The 7,704-nt window shown below is 44.2% G+C and overlaps 1 non-coding gene across 1 annotated transcript; it reads right to left on the bottom strand.

Annotated features, from left to right (window-relative positions):
• Positions 1–6,909: 6,909 nt before the first annotated feature.
• Positions 6,910–6,982, bottom strand: TRNAT-AGU (transfer RNA threonine (anticodon AGU)). The gene has a single exon. It is a non-coding gene; the product is annotated as a tRNA-Thr (tRNA).
• Positions 6,983–7,704: the final 722 nt, after the last annotated feature.

Below are 7,704 nucleotides of genomic sequence, written 5' to 3'. Positions count from 1 at the left end.
CACTACCAAGAGAATATCCTCACTATACACTACCAAGAGAAGATCCTCATTATATACCCGGGTGAAGATGCTCAATATACACTGCTGGGGGGTGAAGATCCTCACTATACACTACTGGGTGATGATCCTCACTATACACTACCGGGGTGAAGATCTTCACTTTACATTACCCTGTGATGATCCTTACTATACATTACCGGTTGAAGATCCTCACTATACACTACCGGGTAAAGATCATCAATATACACTAACGGGTGAAGATTCTCACTATACACAAGAGGAGGGAAGATCCTCACTATACACTACTGTGGTAAAGATCCTCACTATAAATTACCGGTAAAGATCCTCACTATACACTACTGTGGTGAAGATCCTCACTATATATTACCGGGTAAAAATCCTCACTATACACTACTTGGTGAAGATCCTCAATATACACTACATGGTGAAGGTCCTCACTATACACTACTGTGTGAAGATCTCACTATACACTACTGGGTTTAGATTCTCCCGATACACTACCGAGAGAAGATCCTCACTATATACCCGGGTGAAGATCCTCAATATACACTGCTGGGGTGAAGATCCTCACTATACACTACAGAGTGAAGATCCTAACTATACATTACCGGGTGAAGATCCTCGCTATACACTACCGGGTGATGATCCTCACTATACACTACCGGGGTGAAGATCTTCACTTTACATTACCCTGTGATGATCCTTACTATACATTACTGGGTGAAGATCCTCACAATACACTACTGGGTAAAGATTCTCACAATATATTACCGGGTAAAGATCCTCACTATACACTACCGGGTGAAGATCCTCACTATACACTACCGGGTGAAGATCCTCACTATACACTACCTAGTGAAGATCCTCAATATACATAACCAGGGGTGAATATCCTTTCTCTACACTACTGAGAGGAAGATCTTCACTTTACATTACACTGTGATGATCCTTACTATACATTACCGGGTGAAGATCCTCACTAAATTACTGGGTGAAGATCCTCACTATACACTACCGAGTGAAGATCCTCACTGTACACTACCGGATGAAGATCTTCACTTTACACAACCGAGTGAAGACCCTCACTATACACAACTGAGGTGAAGATCCCCACTGTACACTACCGAGAGAAGATCCTCACTATTCACTTCTGGGTGAAGATCCTCAATATACATTGCTGGGGATGAAGATCCTCACTATCCACTACTGAGTGAAGATCCTAACTATACACTACTGGTTGAAGATCCACACTATACACTACCGCGTGATGAGCCTCACTATACACTTCTAGGGTGAATATTTTCAATTTACATTACCCTGTGATGATCCTTACTATACATTACCAGGAGAAGATCCTGACTATACACTACCGTTTGAAGATCCTCACTAAACTACTGGGTGAGGATCCTCAATATAGACTACCGCAGTGAAGATCATCACTATATATTACCGGTTGAAGACCCTCACTATACACTACCAGGGTGAAGCTCTTCACTTTACATTACCATGTGATGATCCTCACTATACACTACAGGGTGATGATCCTCACTATACACTACAGGGTGAAGATCCTCACTATACACTACTGGGTGAAGATGCCTCACTATACATTACCGGATGAAAATCCTCACTATACACTACCGGGTGAAGATCCTCACTATACACTACCATATGAAGATCCTCAGTATACACAACTGAGGTGAAGATCCTCACTGTACACTGCCCAGAGAAGATCCTCACTATACACTAACGGGTGAAGATCCTCAATATGCACTGCTGGGCGTGAAGATCCACACTATTCACTACCGAGTGAAGATCCAAACTATACACTACTGGGTGAAGATCCTCACTGTACACTACCGGAGTGAAGATCCTCATCACACACTACCGGGTGAAGAGCCCCACTATACACTACCGGGTGAAGATCCTCAATATACACTACCGGGATGAAGATCATCACTATACACTGATCCTCATTGTATAGAGATGATCACCGATTGAAGATCCTAACTATGCACTACCTGGTGAAGATCCTCACTATACGCAACCAGGTGAAGATCCTCACTATACACTACCGGGGTGAAGATCTTCACTTTACTGTGTGATGATCCTTACTATGATCTACTGGGTGAAGATCCTAAATATACACTACCGAGTGAAGCGCCTAACTATACACTACTGGGAAAAGATCCTCAATATGCACTACCGGGTGAAGATACTCACTATACAAAGCAGGGTGAAGATCCTCACTATGCACTACCAGGGTGAAGATCCTCGCTATATATTACCGGGTGAAGATCGTCACTATACACAAAAGGGGTGAAGATCTTCAATTTGCATTACCGTGTGATGATACTTACTGTACATTACCGGGTGAAGATCCTCACTATACAGTACTGGATGAAGACCCTCACTATAGACTACCAGGTGAGGATCCTCACTATACACACAACCGGGTGAAGATCCTTACTATGCTCTACAGGGGTGAAGATCTTCACTTTACATTACTGTGTGATGATCCTTACTATGATCTACCGGGTAAAGATCCTCACTATACAATATAGGGGTGAAGCTCTTCACTTTACATTACCATGTGATGATCCTCACTATACACTACCGGGTGAAGATCCTCAATATACACTGCTGGGGGGGAAGATCCTCACTATACACTATCGAGTAAAGTCCCTAAATATACACTACCAGGTAAAGATCCTCACTCTACACTACCGGGTGAAGGTCGTCGCTATACACTACCGGGGTGAAGATCTTCACTTTACATTACCGTGTGATGATACTTACTATACATTACAGGGTGAAGATCCTCAGTATACACTACTGGATGAAGATTCTCACTATACACTACCAGGTGAAGATCCTCACTATACACTAATGGGGTGAAGATACACTCTTTACATTACCGTGTGATGATCCTTACTACGATCTGCCGGGTGAAGATCCTCACTATACAATACTGGGGTGAAGCTCTTAACTTTAAATTACCATGTGGCGGATTCACTTTACACTACCGGGTGAATATCCCCACTATACACTACAGGGTGAAGATCCTCACTATATACTACAGGGTGAAGATCGTCACTATAAGCTACCGGATGAAGATCTCAATATACACTAACGGGTTAAGATCCTCACTATTTACTACCAGGTGATGATCCTTTCTATACACTACCGTTGTGAAGATCTTCACTTTACATTACTGGGTGATGATCCTTACTATGATCTACCGAGTGAAGATCCTCAATATACACTACCGAGTGAAGATCCTCAATATACACTACCGAGTGAAGATCCTAACTATACACTACCGGGTGAAGATCCTTACTATACACTACCGAGTAAAGATCCTAACTATACACTACCGGGGTGAAGATCTTCACTTTACATTACCCTATGATAATCCTTACTGTACATTACTAGAAGAAGATCCTCACTATACCAGATGAAGATCCTCAATATACACTACTTGGTAAAGATCCTCACTATACACTACCGGGTGAAGATTCTCACCATACACAACCGGGTGAAGATCCTCACTATACATTAATTGGGTAAAGCTCTTCAATTTACATTACCATGTTATGATCCTCACTATACACTACCTGGTGAAGATCCTCACTATGCACTACAGGGTGAAGGTCCTCACTATACACTACTGTGTGAAGATCCTCACTATAAACTACCGGGTGAAGATCTCACTATACACTATCTTGATAAGATTCTCACTATACACTACCGGGTGAAGATCCTCACAATACACAACTGGGGTGAAGATCCTCACTATATACCCGGGTGAAGCTCCTCAATATACACTGCTGGGGGGTGAATAACCTCACTATACACTACCGAGTGAAGATCCTAACTATGCACTACCGGATGAAGATCCTCACTATACAGTACCGGGTGATGATGCTCACTATACACTACCGGGATGAAGATCTTCACTTTACATTACCCTGTGATGATCCTTACTATACATTACCGGGTGAAGATCCTCACTATACACTACCAGGTAAAGATCATCAATGTACACTAACGGGTGAAGATTCTCACAGTACACTAAAGGGGTGAAGATCCTCACTATACACTACCGGGGTGAAGATCCTCACTTTATATTACCGGGTAAAGATCCTCACTAAACACTACCGGGTGAAGATCCTTACTACACACTACCAGGTGAAGATCCTCACTATACACCACCTAGTGAAGTTCCTCATTATACATAACCAGGGGTGAATATCCTCTCTCTACACTACCGAGATGAAGATCTTCACTTTACATTACCGTGTGATGATGCTATACATTACCGGGTGAAGATCCTTGCTATACACTACTAGGTGAAGATCCTAACTATACACAATTGGGTGAAGATCCTCACTATACACTACCGGGTGAAGGTCCTAACTATACACAACCGGGTGAAGATCTTTACTACACTACCGGGTGAAAATACTCAATATACACTACTGGGTGATGATCCTCAGTATACACTTCCGGGTGAAGGTCCTCACTGTACACTACCGGGGTGAAGATCCTCACTATACACGACCGGGTGGAGATCCTCACTGTACACAACTGGTCGAAGATCCTCGCTATACACTACCTGGTGAAGATCCTCACTATACACTAGTGGGTGAAGTTCCTCATTATACACGACCGGTTGAAGATCCTCATTACACACTACCGGGTAAAGCTCCTCAATATACATTTCCAGGTAAAGATCTTCACTATACACTACCGCGGTGATTTTTTTTTGTAGGGATATTCCTGCACGGGCCCTAAGCCTCTGGCTGGCCCACTAAGTGGTGCTTGTTTCTCTTTTACTTGGGCGGAGTATGAGTATGTATGACTCGTAAGGTCGCTTCAGAAAGATTTTGCCATACGTGTTTAACAACTTCTTCTGCTCTGTTTAATCTAAATTGAAATCTTAATGAGTTTGTAACTGTGCACTGTGTTAGATAATGTTCCTGTGGTCTCTCGGGCATTTCTCCATAGTGCTGCCATTTCCTCTTTTCTTCCGGAACCTGTAAGCCTATTTCCCATACACATGGGTAACCAAACCTGATGCGATGTAAATGTACTTTTGTTTCTCTACTGCTCCCTTTCATCAAACTAAGTGGTTCGTAGTTGATTGAATTATTGTACCAACCCGCAGATCCTGATGTTGCAACTGCTGTGTTGTGGTCACTGTAAATCTTTTGCATTGCTCTGTTTCTACTTACTTTTTTAATCTACCGGGGAGAAGATCCTCACTATAAATTTCCGGGTGAAGATCCTCACAATTCACAACCGGGTGAAGATCCTAACTATACACTACTGGGGTGAAGATCCTCACTATACACTACCGTGTTAAGATCCTCACTATACACCACTGGGGTGAAGATCCTCACAATACACTACCGTGTGAAGATCCTCACTATACACTACCAGGTGAAGTTCCTCACTATACACTACCGGGTGAAGATCCTCACTATACACTACCAGTTGAAGATCATCATTATACACTACCGGGTGAAGATCCTTACTATGCACTACAATGTGAAGATCCTCACTATACACTACCAAGTGAAGATCCTCACTATACACTACCGGGTGAAGATCCTCAATATATACTACTGGGGTGAAGATCCTCAGTATACACTACCCTGTGAAGATCCTCACTATACACTACCAGGTGAAGATCCTTACTATACACTACCGGGTGAAGATCCTCACTATAAACTACCAGTTGAAGATCCTCATTATACACTACCGGGTAAAGATCCTCACTATACACTACCTGGTGAATATCCTCACTATGCACTACAATGTGAAGATCCTCACTATACACTACCGAGTGAAGATCCTCATTATACACTACCGGGTGAAGATCCTCACTATACACTACCGGGTGAAGATCCTCACTATACACTACCGGGTGAAGATCCTCACTATATACTACCAGGGTGAAGATCCCCACTATACATTACGGGGTGATGATCCTCACTATACACTACTGGGTGAAGATCCTCACTATACACTACCAGGTGAAGAGCCTCACTATATAGCACCAGGTGAAGATCCTCATTATACACTACCAGATGAAGATCCTCACTATACAATACCGGGTGAAGATCCTCACTATACACTACCGGGTGAAGATCGTCACTGTACACTACCAGGTGAAGATTCTCACTGTATACTACCAGATGAAGATCCTCACTATACACTACCGGGGTGAAGATCCTCACTATACACTACTGGGTGAAGATCTTCACTATACACTACCGGGTGTAGATCCTCACTATACACTGCTGGGTGAAGATCCTCACTATTCACTTCCAGGTGATGATCCTCACTATACACTACCGGGTGAAGATCCTCACTATACTCTACCGGGGTGAAGATCCTCACTTTATACTACCGTGTGAAGATCCTCACTGTTCACTACCGAGGTGAAGATCCTCATTATACACTACTGGGTAAAGATCCTCACTATTCACTACTGGGAGGAAGATCCTCACTATACATTACCGGGTGATGATCCTCACTATACACTACCTGGTGAAGATCCTCACTATACATTACTGGGTGATGATCCTCACTATACACTACCAGGTGAAGATCCTCACTATACACTACCGAGTGAAGATCCTCACTATACACTACCGGGTGAAGATCCTCACTATACACTACCGGGTGAAGATCCTCACTATACACTACTGGGGAGAAGATCCTAACTATGCATTACTTGGTGATGATCCTTACTATACTAGAGCTCTGAGGTCAGGGTAGTTTAGTACGACCGATTATTGACGTTGGCAACCCTCGTTGAAACGGGCTGTGAAAACAAGGATAAATTGAAGTATTCGAATTAAAATAGAAATTTGTCGATGCCTTCAGAGAGGATCGAACTCTCGACCTCTGGTTTACTAGACCAGCGCTCTAGCCACTGAGCTATGAAGGCCACTCTGGTATAAAGGCTAGAGTAGTGTTGTAATTCAAACGAATTGTTAGAATAATGTTCCTTTTTTTAACTTGCTGGGACACCGCGGTGCTAGGGACAACCATGCTGGGACACGGTGCAAGTTACAAAATGCTGTGACATGGTGCTAGGGACAACCATGCTGGGACACGGTGCTAGGGTTAGCTATACTGGGACACTGTGCTAAGAGCAGCCATGATGAGACATGGTGCTTGGGTCAGCCATGCTGGGAAACGGTGCTTGGGATTCCCATGCTGCGACACGGTACTAGGGAAAGCCACACTGGGACACAGAGCTAGGGACAGCCATACCAGGACACGGTGCTAGGGTGAGCCATGCTGGGACACGGTGCGAGGGTCAGCCTATGCTGGGACACTGTGCTATGGGGCAACAATGCTGGGACACGGTGCTAGGGACAACCATGCTGGGACACTGTGCTAGGGACAACCATGCAGGGAAACGGTGCTAGGGTCAGCCATGCTGGGACACGGTGCTGGGGACAACTATGCTGGGACACGGGGCTAGGGACAGCCATGCTGGGACACGGTGCTAGGAGCAGCCATCCTGGGACACCGTGTTGGGTCAGCCATGCTGGGACACTGTGCAAGAGACAGCCATGCTGGAACACGGTGCTACGGACAGCCATACTGGGACACATTGCTAGGTACAGCCATGCCAGGACACGGTGCTTGGGTGAACCATGC

This window comes from Procambarus clarkii, chromosome 13, assembly GCF_040958095.1.
Source record: "Procambarus clarkii isolate CNS0578487 chromosome 13, FALCON_Pclarkii_2.0, whole genome shotgun sequence".
NCBI lineage: Eukaryota > Metazoa > Arthropoda > Malacostraca > Decapoda > Cambaridae > Procambarus > Procambarus clarkii.
The sequence above is the reverse complement of the archived record's forward strand: the minus strand, read 5'-3'. Positions and strand labels throughout refer to the sequence as shown.